Raw genomic sequence first — 25,551 nt, forward strand, 5'->3', positions numbered from 1 at the left:
GCTGTGCTAACTCTCACTTCTGGACTCTGGAACATGCTATTCCCTTTGCCTAGAACATTTTGTTTCCTAGTTCTTTTGGCTAACTCCTTTTCATCATTTAAATCTTAATATAATCTTCACCATCTAAAGGAGGCTTTTCTTGAGTTTCTGCTTGATGCTCCTACAGCTTGTGTTTATAGAAACTTAGTAGTTGTCATCCACATTTGGACTAAATCTTACTCTGATTAGTACATACAGTTTTGGATAAACTAATTCTGTCTTCCACAGGAGGCCTGCCTGCCTCTGCTTGTGCTGCCACCATGTCTCCAGTGATCCCTGAAAAGTTCCAGCATATTTTGTGAGTACTTGATACCAACATCGATGGACAGTGGAAAATAGCTTTTGCCATCACTGCCATTAAAAATGTGGGTTGAAGATACACTCATGTGGTGTTGAGGAAAGCAGACATTGACTTCACCAAGAGGGCAGGAGAACTCACTGAGGATAAGGTGGAACGTGTGATCACCATTATGCAGAATCCATGCCAGTTCAAGATCCCAGACTGGTCCTTGAACAGACAGAAGGATGTAAAGGATGGAAAATATAGCCAGGTCCTAGCCAATGGTCTGGACAACAAGCTCCATGAGGACCTGGAGTGACTGAAGAAGATTCTGGTTCATAGATGGCTGCGCCACTTCTGGGGCCTTTGTGTCCGAGGCCAGCACACCAAGACCACTGGCTGCCGTGGCCATGTCGGTGTTTCTAAGAAGAAATAAGTCTGTAGGCCTTGTCTGCTAATAAATAGCTTGTATACCTTAAAAAAAAAAAAAAAACCCTAATTCTAATGAACTCACATTTTTATGCAGCTAAAAAATTGATTAATATGATTATTTTTTGCATTTAATATACTTTTTGTCACCAAAAAAAAAACAAAGAGGAAAAAAATAAACAGCCCACACATTGCTGAAACAGTGGCTCAGAGCCCCCATTATATTATTACTGCTGTCCTTATGAAATTTCATGGAAATGAAGATGGAGATACTCAGAGGCATTTCTTAAGAGATTAAGGTCTCATTTGTCTTGTCTATATAAGAAAGTAAGTTTAAAAGTCATGTGTCTGTTCTATATGTTGATAATGCTTTCCAAACTTCGTTTTTGTTAAAAGGCTAATTTTTCTTTTTTAATAACAACTTTTGAAGTGAAGAGTTTTGTAATAATGGTTAAAAATGAACTCTATGTTTTCTTCAATTATAATTATGTGGTAAACTTAATGAAGTAACTGAAAATACCTACAATCCTTACCAAAGAAGGCAACTTTTGACTTAAAAGTTTCTCTGTTCCAGAGTCAGTAGAACAACTGGGCCTACCAGACCTTCAAGCTCTGGGGATAGGCCAACTACTTCCAGCATGAATTTGAGTGATCATGTTCTCTCTTTGCCCAAGGATGGGACATATCTAGCATGTTCTGGGTGCTTAAAAGAGAAGTTAATTCAAGACATGTATTGATTGTCTTAGGGGATTGCACTAAGATTACTGGGACATTCTTCATGTAAAATTATATGGCATGATGGTAGTTATTTATTTATTTATTTATTTATTTATTTGAGACAGAGTTTTGCTCTTGTTGCCCAGGCTGGAGTACAATGGCGCGATCTCGGCTCACTGCACCCTCCACTTCTGGGGTTCAAACAATTCTCCTGCCTCAGCCTCCTGAGTAGGTGAGATTACAGGCAACCGCCAGCAAGCCCAGCTAATTTTTTGTATTTTTAGTAGAGATGAGGTTTCACCATGTTGGCCAGGCTGGTCTCAAACTCCTGACCTCAGGTGATCTACCCGCCTCGGCCTCCCAAAGTGCTGGGATTACACGTGTGAGCTGTCAAGCCCAGACGGTAGTTTACTTCTTGCCCTGTAGTTGTTTTTTCATGACAATGATTTGAAATATTTTTAGTTTAAAAAAAAAAGTCATCTCAGAATAAGCACTGACCCACAAGTGAGTTTGCCAATATAGGTGCTGTAAAAGCTTTAAAAGAAAAGAGTTGCCTCTCCATAGTGTAGTTTCCCTTTAATTTAAGCTCTATAAAGCAAAATCATGAAAAAACAATGGTGCTTTATTAAAGAGTAAAGAAGGCCCTACATCTCCTTTTGTGGTAGATGGAAGGAGTGTCCAAGTTACTTTCTTCTCTGCATGTAAGTTATAATTGTTTAGAAAGGGATCATGGTTTTATTTTAAGTGTTTTCCCATGAACTCTTAACATTTGGTCTATTTTGCAAAGACTATCTTTCCTCTGTCTTGCAGAGGTTCATACCTGCATTATCAGCAGCAGCCATTTCCCAGTGGACCAACCTGTCTTCATCCAGGGAAGGCTGGGACACTTGCCATGCTTCAACGGAACCACAAGCTTTCCAAAAGGAGCGGGAACAGGTAGGTTATCTTTGCCACAAGTACAGAAGGCAATTCTGGAGTATACAATGTGGCTTGTGCCAAAGCTCTGCCTTCTAGAGCTGCACTTAGATGTTCCCTGATGCCAGTCCCTCTACTTTGTCTGTGCTCATGGTCATTGGCTGTGATGCCATAAAAGCCTGTTTCATTGACACAAACATTACTTTTTCTTTCTATTTCATTTAATATGGTTTTGTTAAAGAAAAGCAACCTTATTAAAGGAAACCCTCATTACTGGTGCCCACTTGGAGCATTATGGCTGGGAGTCAGTTATCACAACATCTAAAATAAACCTTTTTTCCCAGAGTTGAGTGTTTTAATTTGGTCATAAGAAACATTTCCTCTTAGTGGAACATGACACCTCCCAACTTGGGGATACTTTTCTTTTTGAGTAAATGAATCTACTTGGCAATTGCTAATGAACATAAATAAGTGGAAATTATTTATCCCTGTGCCATTCTCCCCCAGTTTTATTGCTGTCTTTGGTGACAGAAGTACCAATCTTTAATGCTTCAGAACTCAATAATTGAAAGTAATTTACTTTGTGTTCTCATACTAGAAAGTGAAAAACACCAAATCACACAAAGGCATATTTGGGTCCATATGGAAAAAAAATTCCAGTAAGTTTTATAGTCTGCAACATCCTGAGGTAATTCCATGCCATGACTCCAGTTAGTCTTTCTTTACCCTTTGATGACGCAGCACCTTGTACATACAAGGCGCTTAACAACCAGCTGTTGATGTGGAGGTGTGATCTAGGAGTTGGCCTTAAATGTGAAACATACATCACTCTTTCCATAATCATTCAGAGACTCATTCCATAGTCTCCTCAGTCAGAGACTGAAAAGTCGCCTGCCTGCTGCGACAGAATGACCTCACCACATGAAGTGGGTGAATGAAGCCCTTAGTCTGATGTACAGGCGTGTTGCCTTTCCCAGTTGTACCTTTGCTGTCCTCTTTCCTGACGTTGATACACTGAGCTGGACACAGGATTTTCATTTATCTTGCTGTTGTTCACCTCAGTGCTGCTGCAGTAAGACCAGGGAAATAAAATCGACACGGTTAAATTTCTATAAAGTTTGCACTCATTGTTTAGGAAGGACATGGTTGTAAATTGGAAGCTGCCCACCAAATCCTATGAGATTAATGAATTGGAGAAAGTGCCATTGCTCTCTTGGGAGGGAGTCACTGCCTCAGTTTAAATGAAAAGCATTTGGTGTATGGGGAGTGGCACGCTAATGGGCTGCCTTGCTCCCCAAATCACTTTACAGATTCCTTAAGCATATTAGCAACCCAATTCCATTTAAGAGCAGGTTGCCATTTTATACAAGTAAACTGAGCTTCCTTTGTTCTAATGACATGAATATTGGAGAAATTCCAAAATATTTAGATGTATGCCAATGACTAAATTTGTTGTAAAACACACCTTCTTTTGTAATAAGCAGTCACTACCGTTTTCATTACAGCAGAATGTATCACGGTTGTGATTTATTCTCCAATTGTGACTGATGAATTACTAGAGCAAAGACTTTGGGAATTTAGGTAAGTAAAAAAAATTGTTAAGAAAATTTTATCTTGGAATTGCTAATATTCTGCATATTCCTTATGGTACTCTTTGCCTCTCTTGTACATTTGATATTGTCATTTTGAGAATTTTCTGTTTTAAAAGACATTGCTCTAAAGGCAAGCAGTAGATTGGGGAAGTATATATACAAAAAACATTGCACAAAAAATATTAAAGAACTCATGCACATTGATAAGAAGAACACCAAGCCCCTGACAGGTAATCTAGGAAAATTTAAGAACAAAAGAAAAAACAAAGCTAGTGCACATATGGTAACATGTTCAACTTTATTAATATTTGAACAAATGCAAATTAAGAGGATATAATTTTTACCTTTTAAATAATATGCCACGCTGGAGAAGATGTGTTAAATTTGGGACTTTCGTACTTTATAGTGTGGCTCTTTCACTGAAATAGGTTAAATTTGCTAAAGTCAATCACCTAAGGCTCTTTCTTGCTGATAGGTTTGTAAGGTCATTATCAGGTAACAGCCATCAAGTAAGGCCAAGTATTTAAAAGAATACTTTTAAGGTAGGCACAGTCGCACGTGCCATAGTCTCAGCTACGTGGAAGGATTGCTCGAGCCCAGGAGTTTAAGGCTGCAGTGAGCTATGATCATGCCACTGCACTCCAGAGCCTGGCAACAAAGCAAGACCCTGTCTCTTAAAAATAAAACAACAACTTTTAAATAAATGACTTAAATAACTGTCCATTTCTTGAACAACAAATACTACACTAATAATATTCAGAAGAAACAAAACATCATGCACAGGCCAGAGTGCACCATTTCAATGATTTAATTCCTAATTTTATCACCATTCATTCATTTAACAAATATTTATTGAACAGCTACTATATACCTATCATTGCTCTAGGTCTTGGAGGTGCAGGAGTGGGCAAGTCAAAAAGGTTCTTTTTCTCATTACTCTTACATTATATTTTGCAATTATATCATAACTCCCTTACTTAGGAAAAACAAACAAACAAACAAACCCTGGTTTTCTACTCATATTCCAGAATCACAGCACTTAAAAGGTTATTGCTGTTTGCTTTTTAGTTATTTTTAAAGTTTTTGATATTCAGCCTTAACAAGAAAAAGCACATCAATCTTGAAATTGTCAGTTCCTTTTTACATGTTTTTAGGTTTTCTTCTACAAGCTTAGAAAGGAAAACCAAACAAAGCCATCTCTTTCCCCAGTGGCTTACTTGTGTCTGACTCCTAACATTTCCTGACTAATCAGCTCCAATTAGTGGAGTTATTAAGATTCTGGTGAGGTGATCAAATTTAGATTCTCTTCCATCTCTTCTAGTACAGCACCCTTGATGGTGGAAGATTAGAATGGGGCGACAGAGGTCTGGGAATGAGGACTAGGATAAGGTGGTTGTTAAGAGCCTGGGCTTTGGATTAGAAAGTCTGGGCTGGGCCCTCCACTTACCAGCTATCTAAGCAGGGGCAAGTCAATGAACTGTCCTGTGCCTTCGCTGCCTCGTTCTCAAAAACACAATAAGAATTTCAACCTCATAAATTCTTTATGGGGCTTGGATGAGATAACACTTCACTCAGCACTCAACCAGTAGCTTTTTAGTACCTTGAAACAACATTCATCACAGTCACAATTTTCTAGAAAACTAATATTTTGCTGAACAATTTATGTAAATATTATATTCTATGATAATACAAGTATAATGGTTTTAATATAAAAAGATTTTCCTATAGCTCTACAAATTATATATACATATATTAAATATATATATATATATATTTTTTTTTTAGTAAATTGACCTTTTGGGAAGGAGTACCATGTCCCTTCTTGTCTTCACCTTCCATTTTGCTATCCTGGTTTATAAAACAAGACTTTTTTCTTGCTTCTTCCATTGTTCGTCCTCTCCCCATTGTCTGCCTTTACCCTCACCCCCACCCCTATAGTATAAGGTATTATTTATCCAGCACTATAATTGTAGCCTTTTGCAGGCAGTTTCATAGCCAACCAGTCTATTTTTTATGGTGTACTTTTTAAAGGGTCAATCCCTTTTCTTTTGAACACCAATGACTCTATGTAGATGTTGAATAGGCTCTGCCAGGAAGGCATAATCTGGATAATAGCCCTATCCTAGCTGGCAGAAAGATAAATTTATTCTCACATTCATGAGACTTCCATAACAGAGGGACTTTCTATTTATTCAGTCTGCATATTACAGAACAGAACATCAGCCTTCCAAGTCCTGCTCTTTATATTATACTTAAGAGAAGGTGGATCTTTTGTTTCATTCATCCATTCATTCATTTTTAAATTAAATATTATTGAGATAAATATTTAAGATAATGGATATCCCTATGACCCTGATTTGATCTTTATGCTTTATATGAATGTATCAAATTATCACATGTATTCCAAAAATATGTGCGTTTATTATATATTAACAAAAAGTATTGAAAACCTACTATGTCTAAATGTCATTGCTTTGCTATTTGTTAAGTCTCCTGCCCGGGAGAAAGATCCTTTCTTGCAAAAAAAAAAAAAAAAAAGAACATATTTTAACAAGAAAAAAAAGGAAATGGGAATTTGGGAAGTATGAGTTACATGAACTGGAGTAAACTATAGGTTACCTATAGGACTTGTAAGCCCCTACAGTTCTGTGAGCAAATGAGCAAATTTCTTAATATAAACCTCTCTCTCTCTCACACACACACACACACACACACACACACACACACACAGGCATGCACATAAACACACCCTGTTGATTCTGGAGAACCCTGGCTAATAAAGTTACATGTCACTTTTACTTCATTACAGTTATTAACTGCATTTATTACCTGCTACGGTTTGAATGTCCCCTCCAAAATTCATGTTGAAATTTAATTGCCATTATGACAATGAAGAGGTGGGACTTTCAAGAGGTGATTGGGTATTGAGGGCTCTGCCCTCATAAGTGGGCTAATGCCACTGTGGAGGGAATGGGTTAGGTATCTTGGGAGTTCAGCCCCGTTTTCCCTGTCTCATGTGCCTGCTTTCCCTTCCTCCATGGGATGGCCCTGTCAGATGCTGATGCCATGCTCTTGGACTTCCCAAGCCTCCAGAACCATGAGCCAAATAAAACTGGTATATAGCAACAGAAAACCTACTAATACCTTGCCTTATATTGCTTTATGCAGAAAAGTCTTTCTTCCTCCAGAGAATATCCAGATACCTTTTAAGTAAAAGCAGAACACCTTTTACTTTTTTGTTGATGAGTTTGGGCAAAGTGCCAACAAAAGGCCTGCAGTACTGGGGTCCCTGTTGAAGATGTATTTGGTGATATCTGGAAAGCAAATTTGTGCTCTGGGAATTCAATTATTAATACAAAACTAGGGATGGAAAGAATGTTCTGGTCAAGCCCATCAGGGTAGAAGGATCAACCTACATGCATTGGCACAGTTTATTTTAAGCACGGGAATAGATAATAGCTCTGGAACCTGACATGCTTAGGTCTTCTCACTGCAGCTTCTAAACTGCATGCTTAGCCCCTTCCCAGGCCCTGATCTAATCCACCTCAAGACAACTAATAAGATTCTGACTATATCTTGAATACTCTGCAGATCTGCTCCTGGGACTGTGCCTCGACCTAGAATGCTTCTCAGGACCCTGAATCAACTGGATGAGAACTTATAGGGACCTACCAGACTATTTAATATCTTGCTTCAAACCTACTAAGAATCCTAACTTCAAGCCTGGCCACTGCTCTGAATCTCCTGTACCTGTGTCCCATTTACCGCCCCTAAGATAAAAAGACTGACTGATCCAAGTAAAGCTTGAGTTCATGTCCACCCACCCTCAACATCCAGGTTGGGATTGCTGAGCACAACCCTAAGCTCACTGTCCCTCTCAAGTTCTGCTCTTCTCCCTTACTAAGATACCAAGGCAACTACACTGTTGAGGTCCCAGAAGCCTCTCTGCCAAATCATTCTAAGATAGGGATAAGAGAAATTGTGCAGTGATTTGGGACAATAAATCTGTTGGGTGAATATATCTGCTGCTTGTTGGGTCCCTGAGAGGCCCTGTGTCATTTGGAGAGATAGACATCCTCTATGGTCCAACTTAAGAGACCCATCCTCTGGAGATTTGCTTCAGCCACACTGACTAAACACACTCATTGCCCCTTGATTTCTTCTTTGAGGCCCTTATAGGCAGTGATCAAACAATCATTTGCATAATTTATATTATGACTTGCACACTCAGGTGAGTCCTCCACTCTACCAAGGGCAAGGGCTGTATTTACTTTGTTCACCTCTGTATCCCTAGTGCCTGACACATAGAAAATGCTTAATAGATGTTAGATTAATGAATGAATGAATGAATGAAGTAGCTAGCTGAGAATTGTATTAGATTAACCACGATGCCTAAATACATAGTGTAAATTATTTCATTCTAGATTAAGCTCAAAAGCGTAAGACAGGCAACTGTGTCACATGATTGAAATAATGATTTGTTGCTAATTAGTTAGAAATAAAGAAAATCATGCAGATATGATGAACTATTTGACATTTGGCAAATTACCATCTCTATGTTTATTTCTTTGCCCGTAAAATGAAGACACTAGAACTTACCTCATGAGAATAAATGAAGGCTAAGTGGATAATATACATAAAACGCTTAAGATATGTACCCAGTATACCTTAAATGCTTTGTAGCCATTATTATTTACATATATTTATTTACAATTAAAAATTATTTGAAAAGCAAAACAAAACCTATAATAGGTTTTATTTTCTTAATGCTTTGTCTTAGACTAGTTAGGCTGCTACAAAAGAATAGCAAAGACTGGGTGGCTTATAAACAACAGAAATTTATTTTCCAAAGTTCTGGAGGCTGGAAAGTCCAAGGTCAAGGTGCTAGCAGATTCAGTGTCTCGTGAGTGCCTGATTGCAAGTTCATAGACAGAAGTCACCTCATTGAGTCCTCACATGGCAGAAGGGATCATGAAATTTTTTGGAGTCTCTTTTATAAGAATATTAATACTATTCATGAGGGCTCTATTCTCATGATGTACCTCCCAGAGGCCCTACCTCCTAGTATCCTCAGATTGGGGGCTAGGATTTCAACATATGAATTTTGGGAGGACACAAACACTCAGTCTATAGCATTTCACCCCGATATCCCCAAATTTATGTACTTCTCACAAGCAAAATACATTCCTTCTATCCGAACAGCCCCAAAAGTCTTCTCCTGTTCCAGCATCAACTCAAAAATCTAAAGTCCAAAGTCTTATCTAAATATTATCTAAATCAGATTTTGATGAGATTCAAGATGCAATTTATTCTGAGGCAAATTCCTTTTTAGCTGTGAAACTGTGAAATCAAATGTGTTGTGTGCGTCTCAAAAACAAATCTGGGATACGCATAAGATAGACACATCCATTCCAACAAGATAAATAAATTGTATCTTCACCAATGGGAAATGAGTCATAACAACAAAGTTCAGCCAGCCATTGGTGTAAATATTTCCTCACAAATTAGTGAGAATTCCTGGAGCTTAGCCTTAACACATAGGAACACAATAAAGACTGATTGGGTTTCAATAAAACATCAACAGTCCTCATGAAAGAAGAAGGCAAACCTGATGAGCGATGTGACCTTTGGCAAATTACCCACCATCTTTAAGTCCATTTCCTCAGCTGTAAAATTTTTTAAATTAAAAAAAATTCTTAAAAGTACTTAAATGGATGTTTTCCATAGTAACCTTCAAAAATGAACCCAGATGCATATTTCTTCCTCCTGTGTGAGAAAGAGATAAGAAAGAGAAGAAAAACAAAACAAGCATCAACGTTGTTTCTAAGCATTTTCCCAGTGAAGAGTTGGTCCCTTGCCCTCACCACTCCATCGAGCCCATGAAGTATAGCTCAATGAATAACTAACAGATGATTACATTTATGAGGAAAGAGTACTCAGAGCAGACAGCTACTTCCTACAGGTGACAAGCAATCTTCTGCCAGGGCTTCACCGGACGAGTCATTTTGGGACGTGATCACAAGGGTTGGAGACTGATGAAATTATCCTGTCCAACATCAAACACAAAGTGGTTGTAAATCAGCAGAGGCTGTGGCAGAAGGAGAGCAGCTCATTCTTTATGACTTGCAGACAGTCTTCTACCTGGGGGCTGCATCAAGCATCCTAACAATATCATTAAATGACCCTATAGAGATTTAATTAAAAAACAACAACAACAACATCAGACTATCTATTGACTTGAATCTTTCAGCTGTCCTGAGGAAGTTGATTTGAAAGCAAGTTCTATGATTTAGAAACTTGAATGTGTTGAGGCTAACTCCTCAGCACACAGCAACATGTATAAATAAATAGACACCTGTCTGTTATAACTCTCCATTTGACCTTGCCAGACAATTGTGCGCTGAGCTTAGACTATCATTGAGTTTTCTGAGGGTCACTTAGAAAAAGGCAAACTAACATAAAAAAGCAAGTCATCTTTAGTTTAAGCTGGTAAAGGGAGCTCTGCAGAATCAAAAATTGATCTTGCAAATGCATTCTATAAAAAGAGAGGGGCTAAAATATGGATGATTTATACATGGTATCTGCCGAACAGCACTTGATTTACACAGGATCTAAAGAAATGTGGAGAAACAATTTTGAAGTTGCCCTGTGGATGGAATCATATTTTAAGAGTAAAAAATTGGCAGGTTTCATTGAACAGAGAAGGAGCTTTCTAAGGATCCCATTTCCCCATCACTGCGGAAGGGATTTATATGCATTGTTCCCTTTAGTGGTGTTGGGAAGTCCTGGTGTAAATCCTTTAGGGTCACTGTAAGAACCAGCTACTCAGAGGTTCTCAATGCTTCATGATTTGTACAAAATTGTTTTGTTTTGTTTTTTTAAAAAAAGAATGGAAAAACCATTTTTTAAGTGGTTATGCTGGAAAGGTAATTGAGCCTACCGGGGTCATGTTGCAGTTTTATACAATCCTAACGCCTTCCTGATTTACTTGCAGAACCTGCTATGCAAGGGCATTTGAGTGGCTCTGCCTGAAAGGCCTGTGCACATTTAAACAGGTTGTTTGAATAGGAATTGTGACTGATGTAAAAATACCCTGTGCATTTTATTTCGCTCTTAGTTGTCATTTGTAGTTGAAATGAAGCTTCTAAATGCCTTGGTTCCCTTAAATTTTATGAAATATACTTTGAATCTCCTAACGGTGCTCTTCAGGTAATTTTGCATAGATAATAGATGGAGATATTTAATTTTTAAAAAAATTTAGAACTACTTATAAAATACTCAAAAAGTGAGAAGAAAAATAGCTCTGATGAACTGTATTTGAAAAGCAAAGTGAATGTAGGAAGGAGCGCTCAACGTTCCCAAGGAGCTAGCTCTCCAGCACTTTACTGATGGCTATTTTTGTGCAGGCTCTGTGGTGCTCTCTTGGTAGTTGCTCTTTAATTATCCTGCACTTTGTTCGGAGAAGGTATGTACTGGCTCCTGGCCAATGTGGGCTAGGACTCTTCTTGTCACTACAGTGTCTAACAGCATGTACAGAACAATATCCCAATTAGATCTTTAAGTGTTAGAAACATGATACACCAGTGCATTTTTTCTCAGAGGCTGATCTGTGGGAAGTTTCAAAAACACACAGAAGCTAAGCTTCATTCTAATCCTTTAAACATCAGCCCAAGAAGGCAGCCCCAAAAGCTGAAAATACAACAAGATAATGTCAATATCTCTTTGGCTTGTAATTTTGTTTATCTTAACAACAATTCTTAGGTGAGAATGATCAAACCACCATTTCCGAAAAGCTTTTTTTTTTATTGTTATTGTCACTTTCCCAGATACAACTTTATTTCTCTGGTAAAAAAGGGAACTTTATTTTTCTGCCTCTAAATTCATAATGTTTTATTGCCAACGGAAGATTTCTGATCAATTAACAAAGGGGTGCTTTAAACAAACATGTGACTCACATTCCTTTTCAGGTTAATTCTCCAAACTAATAAAGTAACATGCATCTCTCTCTTCCTCTCTCTCTCTCTCTCTCTCTGTCAGTCTCTCTGTCGCTCTGTCTCTGTCTCTCTCTCTGTTTTTCTCTGCCTCCCCCCTCCCCACCCTCAGAGATGTCAGGGACGGTAAGAAAAAAACCTGTGGCAAAGGAAGCAAGCTCCTTTTATTCTTCTATCCTGTTGAGACAATAATTGTGTACAATGTCTGGACTAAGTTAAAATGGCCAAAGACAGCCTTTAATTTACACCCTGCAACGGGTTAAGAGTCCAGTCAGTCTTCTCTGTTTCCATCAGTCACTCCCCTTATAACAATTGATCTAAGTTATTTTAAATGGTTAAGTATTTAAATTCTCCCCATTGGGCTTACAATCAAACACCACATGTACTATCAGCCCCAGGGTATCCTTACCTTGCTTTTCGGAGGAGAGTGAAGGCTTTGTATACTTCTTTGCTGATAATAAGGTTTATAGAGCAGGTAGATGGGGACCAGTTGTCACTGGAGAAGCAAGAGAAAAGTTCAGATTTCTACACGCCCATGTGTGATCTCTCTCTCTCTCACACGTACCACGCAATCAGACTTTCTTTATGATTTCTTTACAACAGAGGCCTTAAGTGGGATTATTTGGTCTGATAGTTCAAATTTTCCTAGTTCAAATAAAAAAGAATAAAATATTTCTGCTTTCTGTCATTTATGATTTATAATTACTCCTTTATGAAATACTCCATTATTACAAAAAAAACTAGGCACAGTACTTTCAAGATATTGGCTAACATTTAAACAAAAATGAGTGTTCAAGATTCTATAAAGGAAAAGATGGAATAATTATTGGGCAAAGAATTTAAATGAAATTTCAAGTTACTAATATCAGGGTAAAATCTGATTAACATAGCCAGTTAGAAAACTCTGAGATGATTATGTGATGCACAACCACTTTCTTCATAAATCTTCTTTTTAATGGACTTCACTCTAAAATTGACTAGCAATGACCTGCATCTCTGATCCCATTCTCCAGTTTTAGTTCTATCTGGATCCCCACAGGAATGGACTATTTAGCTGGAAAGGAGTGAGTCATGTAACATCACACATTTTAAGAACCCAGATAAGCTGGGACAATGGTATGCACCTAAGAACCCAAATAAGCTGGGATAATGGTATGCACCTGTAGTCCCAGCCACTTAGGAGGCTGAGGCAGGAGGATCCCTTGAGCTCAGGAATTTGAGGTAACAGTGAGCTGTGATTGAGCCACTGCACTCCAGCCTGGGTAACAAAGCAAGACCCTGTCTCAAAAACAAACAAAAAACTGAAACAAACAAAATGTTAATTAAAAACAGAGGATTAATAAACTCAAGTCTTTTATGAATCCTCAAAACAGATATAATCTTGGCAGGGAATGAAATAGAATTTACCAGCAGCCCTTGGAGTTGATGTCAGGGCCTCTCTGCTACTCAGCTTAAGGAGGTAAAAGGTGACCTAATGAAATGTTATTTGGAGAATAAACAAAATAATTAATAACTCAGGTTAACCTTGAATAAATACTCAATTCAATAGCCAAATCATCCATTTTAATCCATCCAAGTCTCTTGTTGATATGGGCAGGTTCCAGAAATATCTTAAAATGTTTATTTTTCACCAACATCCTTTTAAGGATGTTGACATGAGAAAGGAAAGTGACATGAGAAAAGTCAAATGACTTGCCCAAGGTCACACAACTGTGAGTGGCAGACCAGGACCACACCCTGAGTCAACTACCACCATCAGCTCCAATGTGTTGCTCCCAAGCACAATTTTCACAGCATTGACAACACATGATAGATTTCTGCTTCCAGAAGATGTTCAGCATATCCAAGTAGAACCACTGAAGTTACAAAGATAGCGATGGCTTCCTTTAACTTTCTCTTCCACTTACTTCAGTGTGTACTGGGCAGTTAGTTCCATGCTGAGCCACTCTAGAACAACAACAAAATCAGTAATATCAATCTTGTTTTTGTTTAAAATTTTGATATTTTTCTCATCATGAAGTTTTTTTCTGTAATTTTAAGTTTTAAAAATATCATTAAAATATTATTTATTCTGATCACTGAGTTTTGGGGCACCTTCCTCATTTCCCCTTAAATTGTGCACCCCAGGCAATTACCTTACTTGCCTCATCTAGTCCCTGATGCTTTACCCATGACCAAAAAAACTGATGCAATTTCTCCCAATCAAGTATTGTAGACAGGCTGACTGTATTTGATAAACTAGAGGAAGGGATCATTCACTTCAGTTTTGCTATTGGCTCCTTTCTGTGGATTAAGGGTTGTTGTTCAGGCTTACATGCTCCTAGATGGAGGGGTGTCCTCACCTGCCCAGGAAGGAGGAGGTAAGTTGGGAACATCAATTGCTCTGGATTTCTTGAAATAAAGGAGCTGGGACCTGGTATGGGTCACACACTGGAAAAGCAATTGTCCATCTGTATTTTCTCTATTGCTCACCCATATTATGTTTAAAGCAAGTGTCCATTTGGGGCTGTATTGTGAAGGGCTGTGGAGGGAGAGTGACTCTCTAGGGTGTCATGATGTATTATCTCAAGCTGATGGATCCCTATCCCAGAGTGTGCAGAGATGGGTACCACCCCATTCCCCTGCAAGCCTCCTCTTCAAAAAAAAAAAACCTGTTTTGAAAATTCTTGTGGAAATACAGCATTCACTCAATGTATACTTGTTAGTGTGTCATTTTAAGAAGCCAGAAACTCATTCTACAAGTTTTTTCTTTGCCTAGACAACTTGTAGAGGGAAAGGTAGCACAAAAATAAATATAATAAAGAAGAAACTTGAAATGCTACATTTTAAAGAATTCTTTCAATCAAATGTAAATTGTAAATTCAATTACAATAGTAGTAACAACTTCATAAAAATTATTCTTGCATTTAGCCTGGCATTTAGCATTTATTTCTTCATGTACCTGGTCTTGTTCCAAATTATAGAGTCCTGATTGCAGATTAAATGAGAAAGGATGTAAGAGAAGGACAGAAAACTCACTGAGGGGGTGCTTGACAACTACTCAACAACAATTAGATACCGTTTCTGCTTTTCTGCTAAAACAACATTCTGGGGCAAAGTTCTAATCTGCAACAGAATTTCTATTACTTGTATTCTAACCTACTTGAGTGAAACAGTTACTTTAAAAATTAAAATATTTACATTTTAAAAAGACATTTCAAAAAAATTTGCAGCTACATGAAAGGAGAAAAAAATGGATACTTTTGGTATCATGATCTTTAAGTTATGTCTGTCTTCATGGATTTTGATAGCTTACATTTTGCCCAGTTTTCATTTTATCTTAGCTAACACCCCGAACAGAAAACACAGTGAGTAGGTAAAAAAATCATCTGTGAACCATAATAAATGGATTTCTGCCAATGACAGGTCATGATACAGAAAAAAATCTGTGATGACCCTCTTTCCTCTACACTCATTTATCTCTTCCTAGTGTCCACTGATAGATTCTTGCTGTATGATTTATTGCAGAAAAACACCACCTAGAAATGGGCTTTTGATAAAATTGTTCAAGGATTCCTGGACAATAAATCCTAATCTTAACATGCAATGCTGCAGAATGTTTCACCTTTCTTATGCTATAAATAAAATATGCCAAATGTGATAATAAATCCATACATTTAAGCACTATCTATGTAGTTTAGGAAATAAAGTCATAGTATGTACGCCTGATGTTAATAGCAGCTCTAAGCCTGAGGATATTGATGGCAGTATTTGTGGATTTGCCACCCAAATTTTTAGCACTCTACAATGCTTATGAAATTTCATTTTTATCTGCCTGTGAAGGTTGGCTCTGCAAAGAGCATATGTAGGTTAAGCATAATCAGTTTCTGGTGGCTTGAATTGAAAGAGATGTTTCCTGAACACAGACAACTCGCTTTGGCAGACAGCTGAAATTTTGAGTTCATGCAGAGACCTTTCTTCATAATTAATCATCTACTGGAGGAAGTGATGAGAGGCTCAGTCACCTTATTGTGACCCCGCTAGTGACACAGGGTGTTAAGCATCCAAATCCTGGTATTTAGGCTTCTTCTCATAAGCTCAAGGACAGGTATCTGACCTCCATGTGGTAGAAGGGTGAGGGAGCCAAGCTCTACTGGTTTGCTTTGATCTTATTTGCTCCTCACTGTGTGGAAATCTAAGGACTGACTTAATTACTGAGCTTCTAAAGCTTATAAACTATTGCCAGCATCCATGTAGTCAAAAACATGGAGGCAAGACCTTAATCTAGCTCTGGTTTCTCAACCTTGGCACTACTGACATTTGGGGCCGGATAATTGTTTGTTGTGGGGGACTGTCCTGAGTGTTACAGGATGCTTAGCAGCATCCCTGGCCTCTGCCTTGTAGATTCCAGTATCCTCTCCAGCTCCCCAGTTATGATAACCACATGTCTTCTGCAGGGCAACATTTTCCCTGGTTGAAAACTACTGATCAAGCCTGTAAGAAATATGTTAACAAAAGCTGTGATATTAAAGAGGACAAAATTATTTGCAGAAAAAGAAAAAAGAGTCAGTTCAAAAGTAAAAGTTCCTGAGTTTTGGAATGAGAATATGTTGGCTTTTATTTTAGAGCGAGTCGAAACATTTGTGCAATGATCTTCCTAGTGTCATGCCCAAAGAAAAGGAAAAGTCCCATAAAATGCTGGTGATTTGGCCAGCTGCTAAGAAATCATGTGTTAAATACCACTCTTGCGTAATCATTTACATTGAACCTGACAGAATTAGGATACGGACATAAAAATAGTGTGTACTTGAAAAGGGTAACCACACTAGAAAGAAAGAAATGGAAATGAGAATCAAAGAAGCTAAGAGAAGTTTTTTCTTCAACAAATTGAAAGTGGAGAATTCCATTATATCATGTGTAGCTTTTTGTGTCCTCAGATATTTATTGAAGGTCAAAGACAGAGATGCCTAATGGGTTATGATTATGTGAAATGAAGTGAGAAACAATGTTTTATAACAGCAAACACTTTTTATAGTGACAGTGTATTATGTTCACTAAAACATCTTACAGCTGCCTTTTTCCAGTATCCATGGCTCAAAGCAGGAAAATAATATGTTATTCAAAAAATACATAGAAATTGGGGGTGTGACTTGTTCAGAGCCAGGGCTCTTGTCTCAAGACCTAAGAAAATTTCTCACCATGCTTCATCCAACTTGAATAACCATTTACTCTAAAAAAATATTACTTGCTTCTTTCACATCACTTTTTCCTATCTCAGTTCTGAAAAAAGAAACAGTTATATTTTAGTGATAAAGAATTTATGAACATTTACATTAGGGCTCCCATATTTGTGAGCTTGAAAATACCTTTACCATGCCAAAAGTATGTCACAGTCTTCCAAATAATAATAATAGTGATGCCTTTTACGTCCCTAGTTACTAAAGTAAAACAACGAGCTTATCAATTCAATAACACTTTGTAAATGAGCTTGTATTTTATCAACCACAGTAGCATCTACATAAGTTTTTAAAATAAATAGAACATAAGCATTGAGTATTATTTACGTAGGATAAAGCTTATTAGCTGGAGGCCCTTTGCAACAATTCCACCTAGCCCACAGTTTGGAGCACAGGACATTTTCTTGATGTGCTTTTTACATTAACTTGCTCCTTATATTAACGTGCTTCTTATATGGAACTTGCTTATACAGCTTGCTTCTTCTATTAACGTGCTTCTTATATGGAAAACCTTTTGAAACTGTAGGAGATGTTCTCAGGCTCTGCCCATATGCCTCTGTGTCCTCACCATTGGGTGCACATCAACTCTTCACAGCCAGCGTCTTCTCTCCTTGTCAGAGGAAGACTGCCATCATGTCCTGTGTGGCAAAGAACCAGAGTTTCCTGAAAACTGATGTTCCCTTGAGACTGACCAGTGTGGAAGTATAAATGCCCAGCTCCCCAGTCCTGGATAGGAACAACTCTGAGGTATAATCTAACTGACTCCAGATCGCCACTGTAGAGCTGAACCTAAGTTAGATTTTCTAGGATTGTACTTGATATTGCACCTTTGTATGGCTTCCTTCCCTTCAACAACTTCCTGCTCCTTGAGACATTCCTAATAAATTACTTCCAAAAAAATTGATATCTCAGGATCTACTTCTTTGCAGCCCAGCCTAAAATAGATGTAGATTGTAATATTCCCATTTATTCATGCCCCTTGTGGAGCATGTAGTGTAGTGGGACACACACATTCACTGCTCTATCTTAGGACTTAACACAGGCCCAGCACAATGCACACGCACTATATGGTGGATGAAGATTAATGCATGCAGAGACATAATAGAATAAAACCTAAACTTATCTTGTAGTTGTAGAACCCTGCAACTCCTGTCTTTCTGATCTCATCCCTTAGCATCTTTCGCTTCACATGCTTTGCTCCAGCTGTACCGGCTTGTCTGTGCTTCCTCAGTCTTGCCAAGTACTCGCCTGAGCCCACATGCCCCATGGGCTTTTCTCCTTGCATGAAAATCTCTTCTTCCAAATCTTTGCTTGGCTAGTTCCTTACAGTTTAGTGTTTAGCAAATAGCATTTCTCCACTGAGGCCTCCCCTGACCTGTCTCACACAGTCCCCTGTAATTTTCTTGTTAGCACTAAGCAGTATCAAATATTTTCAACAGGGCACAATAGCTTATGCATGTAATCTCAGCATTTTGGGAAGCCGAGGCAGGAGGATCGCTTCAGCTCAGGAGTTCAAGACCAGCCTGGGCAATACAGGGAGACCCTGTCTCTACAAATAATAAAAAGAAAAACTTAGCTGAGTGTGATGGTGCATGCCTATAGTCCCAGCTAATCAGAAGGCTGACATGGGAGGATAGCTTGAGCCCAGGAGGTCAAGGCTGCAGTGAGCCATGATTGTGTCACTGCACTCCAGCCTGGGTGACAGAGGGAAAAAAGAAAAGGCAGATATTTTCTTGTTTATTTGCCTCCTTGTTTATTGCCTATTTTTCCCAAAAGAATGCTTGTCCCATGTGCACAGGAGTCTTGTAAGCCATGAGCGCCAACTTCATCCTACTGTCTAGACTGCTTCTAGATGACAGTAGACACTCAAATATTGGTGGAATGCTAAAGAAACCAAATACATATGTTAACTATAAGATGTAAGGTGCTAGTAAGGCAATAGAACATTGTCATAGAGAATAGCAAGGGGAGATCTATAAGACAGTTAAGAATTCACTCAGAAAGTAACATTTAGGCTAAAGCAAGTGCTACTGGGAATAGGGTGTGCACAAGCTGCAAGAGAAAACAAACTTTTTTCTTTTAGGGGACTCGAAGCTATATGATTGGAGTGTAGTAAGCAGAGGAGAGAATAGAGAAGTAAGAGGAAGCATGTCATCCACAGCAGAAGTTGGCACTGTAAGGTAAATCTGGCCTGAAATATGCATTGGTAAATACAATTTTACTGGAACATAGACATGCTCATTTTTTCATGTACCATCTATTGTTGCTTTCTCACTAATAAAGCAGAGCTGAGTAGCTGCAACAGAGATTGTCCTTTCGCCCATCAAGCCTAAAACATTTACTGTATGGCTTTTACAGAAAAGGTTTACCAACCCCTAGGACCTTGAGGCTGAGGAAAGAAGCTTGGAGTTTTGTTTTAATGCAATGTGTGGCTGTTTTCAAACATGTCTGCAAATTCTCTGAAATTCCTTCCTTTTAAAGGTGAATGTCTTTTCCCTTGGAATCTGAGCTCTGTGACTTCCTAATATTAGAATACAGAAGAAGCGACACTATGTGAGTTTCCGGGCTCAGGCTTTAAGAAATTAGCAACTTCTACTTTGTGTGTGTTCAAACCCGGTTTCCATGTTGTGAGGAAGACCAAAGGGCCCATAGGCAGTCTGTAGGGTGAGGCCCACCTGGGGGCCAAGAGCCAGCACAAACTTGCCAGCCTTGTAAGGCAGCCCTCTGGAACGTAGGTCTTTTAGCCACTAGCAGAGCCATCCACTTTATACCATGTTGAGCAAAAAAGGAGCTCTTCTTACCCAAATTGCAGATTTGTGAGCAAAATAAATACTTATTGTTGTTTTTAGCCACTATGTTTTCAGACATTTTATTAGGCAGCAGTAAGAACCAGAACAAATGAGAAGGCATTAATGTCATTTCCTTTATATAGTCTCATATTTCCCTAACATAGATAATGTAAAACCAGCTAATGTTTATCCAATCTCTCTGTTTCCCTTTCAAAGTATCTTTCAACTGATTACACAACTTCACTCATTCCATAAATAATTGAGTGTCTACTATATGCAGTAGTCTTCATCATAAATATTCATTGCTTCGTAGTTTGATATTTGGATGGGGCATTTGGTTTGAGAGTGAAAGACCATAATGCCAGTACTTCTATCAATACAAAGGAATATGTATCTAAATAATTATTTACACAAAATGATTTTTCTGTTCTTGAATTTTAATTGTAAAATTTAGTAACCCTTTTTTTGTCATTTTCTAAAATTTCACAAAACAATTTAGTGATAATTGCAGAATTCTCAATAGGTAAAGCTGGCACTTCATAAATATCAAATTATCATTCTATTTATGAGTCGGCCATTTTCTTTTAAACACATACACTTAGTGCCAGTTTTTTCTTAATATATAAAAATTCAATAATTACAAAGATAATTGGATGTTAAAATTAGTACCTGAACATGAGGAAAATGAGAGTTCCACCTGTTGTCCCATTTGGAAATCTGGCCTGGTACTCTGAAGCAGAATAGATATAGAAAAAGTGGATGGAAAAATTTCTTTCATACTATGCAAATATTCAGTCTAGGAAGAAAACTATATTATCTGCCTGTCTATTAAGAATAAAAATCACTGGGCTTCTTTTCCAATCTTTTTATTGTCCAAGCCACAATAGTGGGGCAGGTTACAAAAAAAAATAATTTTCTGCCAACTTTATGGGTCAAACTCTGAGTAAGGCTGAGATAATTTGTGGTGGAGAAAATGACTGCATCTGGAATCTCTAGTTGAACGTGCCACATGACTGAGCTAGTTTTTATAAAGAAGCTAGAAATCTGGCGCCATGGTAAATGAAGAAAATGAGTGTAATCACTTAACAAGCTTGCAGCTTTGGATCCTGATGTTTGGAATTTAATGAAACATAAGGAAAGAATAGCAGGTAGGAACATTGAATATCTAAGCACTACCATGGCTGCACATGCCAAACAAGTCAAAACAAGCAAATATCCAAGGAAATGGAGGAAAGTGAAATACACAATCACGAGATTATGAGTGCAAAAGGTAAATTCTGTCTGTTTACATCAGAATGGTTGATGAGGTGGCACCTGGAGGGATATGACATTGGCTGGTAAGTGAGCAGTTCCTGGTGCACCAGAGTAGTCTCACTTTGATCACAAGCACCCACCTAGATGGATAAAATGGGGATGTGATGTTAAATAGCTCACCCAAGGTAATACCATAATAAGTGTTAGAGGAAGGTTTTGAAACCAGATCTTGTAAAATTAAAGCTAGGTTTTTTGGCTGGGTGCGGTGGCTCATGTCTGTAATCCCAGCACTTTGGGAGGTCGAGGCAGGTGGATCATGAGGTCAGGAGATCAAGACCATGCTGGCCAACATGGAGAAACCCCGTCTCTACTAAAAATACAAAAATTAGCCAGGCGTGGTGGCATGAGCCTGTAGTCCCAGCTACTCAGGAGGCTGAGGCAGGAGAATCGCTTAAACCTAGGAGGCGGAGGCTGCAGTGAGCCCAGATTGTGCCACTGTACTCCAGCCTGGGCGACAGAGCAAGAGCCTGTCTCAAAATAAAAAAACTAGGTTTTTTATTTTTTTAATGATACTGTGGTAGGGAAAATAATGCCCCCCGCCCCATAAGATCCGCACATTCTAATTCCTAGAACCTGTGAATATGTTAGTTTATATGACAAAAGGGACTTTGTAGATTTGATTTAACAATTTGGAGACAGGGATAATATCCTGGATTATCTGGGTGGGTCCAATATAATAACAAGGACCCTTATAAGGAAAAGAGAGCAACAGGAGAGTCAGAGAAGGAGATGTGACAAGGAAAGAGAACAGAGACACAAATTTGATGCCATGCTATTGGCTTTGAAGATGAAGGCAGGAGCGTGAGCCAAGAAATGCAGGAGACTTCTAGGAGCTGAAAAAGGCAAGGAAATGGATTCTATCCCAGAGCCTCTGAAGGGAATGCGCCCTGCTCATACCTTGAATTTGGGCCAGGGAAACTCAGCTTGGACTTCTGACCTCCAGAACTGTAAGATAATAAATTTGTGTTGAGGTAAGTCACTAAGTTTATAGTGATTTGTTATAGCAGCAATCGGAAATGAATATAGCTGCCCTTGCTTCTTCCAGACGTTTATCACTACAAATTATATTGATTAATAAAATGATTGAACATCTCAGGTTACACAGTGGAGGGTTAGAACATTCTTATGATGATATTACAAAGCATTTGTACCTCTATCATAGCTTTTACCCCTTGTATTGAAAACTCTGATGAAGTGCTTGCCTTCTCTTCTAGCTCTGTTACTTTGAGTAAATTACTTAATGTTCTGTACCTCAATATCTATAAAATGTATACAAGTATAAATTAAATGTATAAAAAACTGCATTTGTGTTGTTTAAGGGTTACATGATACCATCCATGAGAAGTACTTGGTACACACTTGTGACTTACTTTTAAGGTTCAGGTTAGGGAGTAGATATCAGAAAATGACATTCCAATCGACTGTAATGGAACAAGAATGGTATTGGATGCACAGAAGATGACGAGCATGATTTGCAAAATGGGATAAAAGAGGATTCTGGAATGAATTTGAATGAAGTCTATTCTCTAATCCATACTGTTAAGGAGTTTCTATTAAATTCTTCACCCTATTATACGACATTCTAATGAACTGCTTTTATAGTTTGTTGAATAAAACTGCAGTTTTGTTAACAGTATAGAAAATGAATATAATTCTTATTCCATGCTATGGGTTCAGTCATTCCCAACATTTCTGAAAGAATACCTCCTGTAAATGTATTCACTTTTATCAAAGGAATAAATGTTAAAATGTTAGAGGCCACTTCCTAGGGGTTACCATGGCTCAAACATCCCTGACCTCCCAGGAAGAGAGCGAAAAATGGGAAAGGAGGCAGTGGTAATCAAGGCAGTTACTCTCTCTCCCTCCCTATCCTGGAAGCAGTCCACAGCAGCCTCCTGTTATCATGCAGACATCCCTGGATGGAGTCATGCATTCAACATAGGCAGATATCACTTTGATAAGGTTGAGACCTCACCAAGATTAACTGGTAGGCAGTTGAAAGCCAAAATGGGACAAATATTGGGCTTATAAAGTAAAAGAGCAAGGAAGACTTGGTTATGAAGTATAAAAAGTGAGCACTATGGGCTTCTGTAATTGCTGAAGACAAGCCTCTGACTCATCTTCCAATAAAGAGTAGACCAGGTCATGGCCTCTCTCCACTGCCTCTGAAGTCATTATCCAAACAACCATGCTCCAAATCAAACAACTAGTAGCTCCAACTCAAGAATCCTTTGGAATTACACAACCAATATCTGAAAGAATTCAAAATCATTGCCTGCTAGAGTAATCTGAAGAATTAGTGAAGACTCTTGAATTAGAATATATTTTCTTCCTAATAAGAGATGTGAATTGGGTCATGAAATGCAAGTGTTTAATCATCAAAACATTAACTAATGAATTCCAAAGACTCACCCAGAAGTCCACTCCTTAATGATGAAAATAACCACAGAAACACAGATAATGATTACAGCACATTGTAGGAAGGATTACAGCACATTACTAGGAAGTAGTAAGTGCACCAAGGGAAAATAAGTCATGGCAAGTCATGCACATGACCAGCAGAGGACAACAAAATAAGAGTGGACGGGTTGCACACACTCCATCCCAGAAGAATAGAAAATTTCTTCCTGAGAAAATCTGTGAGTCAAAATCAAGTCTTACAAATGGATTCTAGGGCCCCTTGTTATTTTATGTGTAGAAGAGGGACTTCAGCATCCTCTGGTCTAGGGGTTTCCAAACTTAGCTGCTTATCCAAATCCACCTAGGACACTTTTTAAATTCCAGATTTAGAGGACCTTATACCAGAATCTCTTTGGATGGACTCTCATACCTTCTGGTTTGGGAGTCAAGCTTCTGGTCCAGGATCTTTTGGTTGCAATGGCTGTTGGGTTTTGAAACATTAATATTGAGATGTATAAAGGATGCTACAGCAAACACCCACACACTTGCCATTCCAAATCATCAAATAATAACTCTAAAAAATATTTACTTCCATATATTTTAACACTTATTTTGAAATAAACACTTTTGCAAGTAGAATACATGGAAAACCTTTTTTTAAATTTAAATATTTAAAGTTCATCAGAAGTTGAAAAACAAAATCTTCCCATAAGTCTCAAACAACCAGATTGAGATCTTAATTTTAGCCTTTTTGCCAATTGAGTAATTCATGACAAAGTTTAAACAATGAGATACCCTATAGCAAAAGCAAAGCAATGTTGGCATCATACCTTTCTTATACCTTCATCCTCGCCCCCACAACACTAAACATTAAGCCAAAAAAAAAGCACATTTGCGAAGTTATTATTTTTAACAATAAAGTTGTTTTTATTTTATTTTATTTTATTTTTGAGACGGAGTCTCGCTCTTTCACCCAGGCTGGAGTGCAGTGGCGCAATCTCGGCTCACTGCAGGCTCCGCCTCCCAGGTTCACGCCATTCTCCTGCCTCAGCCTCCCGCGTAGCTGGGACTACAGGTGCCCGCCACCACGCCCGGCTAATTTTTTTGTATTTTTAGTAGAGATGGGGTTTCACCGTGGTCTCGATCTCCTGACCTCATGATCCGCCCGCCTCAGCCTCCCAAAGTGCTGGGATTACAGGCGTGAGCCACCGCGCCCAGCAATAAAGTTGTTTTTAAGATAAAGTTATTATTTTTAACTTCATATTTTGAAATAATTATAGATTAACAGAAAGTTGCAAAAACCATTGCAGAGAGGTCTCATCTATTTTCCACCCAGTTTACTCTCAAGGTATCATCTTATATAACATCTCGCATAACTGTGGTATAATATCAAAACCAGGAAATTGATGTTGGTAAAATCAATAGACAGTATTCAAATTTTACCAGGTTTGCATACACTCATTTGAGTGTGTATGGTATGTGTGCAATTTTATGCAATTTCAGCATCTGCATAGGGTCAGGTAGTCATCATCACAATCAAGGAACTGTTCTATAATCACAAAGATCCTTCTTGTTACCCCTTTAGAATCATACCCATTCCTCTCCTCACCCTTCTTCCTAAGTCCCCCATCTCATCCCCAACCACTGGCAACCACAAATCTGTTCTACATCTCTTTAACATCATTTTGAAATTGTTGTATAAGTGGAATAATAAGGTAGGTAACCTTTCGAGGTTGGTTTTTCGCCTGGTATAATTCCCTTGAGATCCTTCTAAGTAGTTGCCTATGTCAATTGTTAGTTTATTTTTGTTGTGAAGTAGTGTTCCATTATATCGATGTATCATAGAGTGCCTAACTATTCACCCACTGA

General features: G+C 38.3%; 1 pseudogene; it reads left to right on the top strand.

The window, feature by feature from the left end:
- The first annotated feature begins 299 nt into the window (after positions 1-299).
- Positions 300-755, top strand: LOC116809601 (small ribosomal subunit protein uS13-like; annotated as a pseudogene).
- Positions 756-25,551: the final 24,796 nt, after the last annotated feature.

The sequence above is a fragment of the Hylobates moloch genome, unplaced genomic scaffold, assembly GCF_009828535.3.
Source record: "Hylobates moloch isolate HMO894 unplaced genomic scaffold, HMol_V3 SCAFFOLD_1, whole genome shotgun sequence".
In the NCBI taxonomy this organism is placed as follows: domain Eukaryota; kingdom Metazoa; phylum Chordata; class Mammalia; order Primates; family Hylobatidae; genus Hylobates; species Hylobates moloch.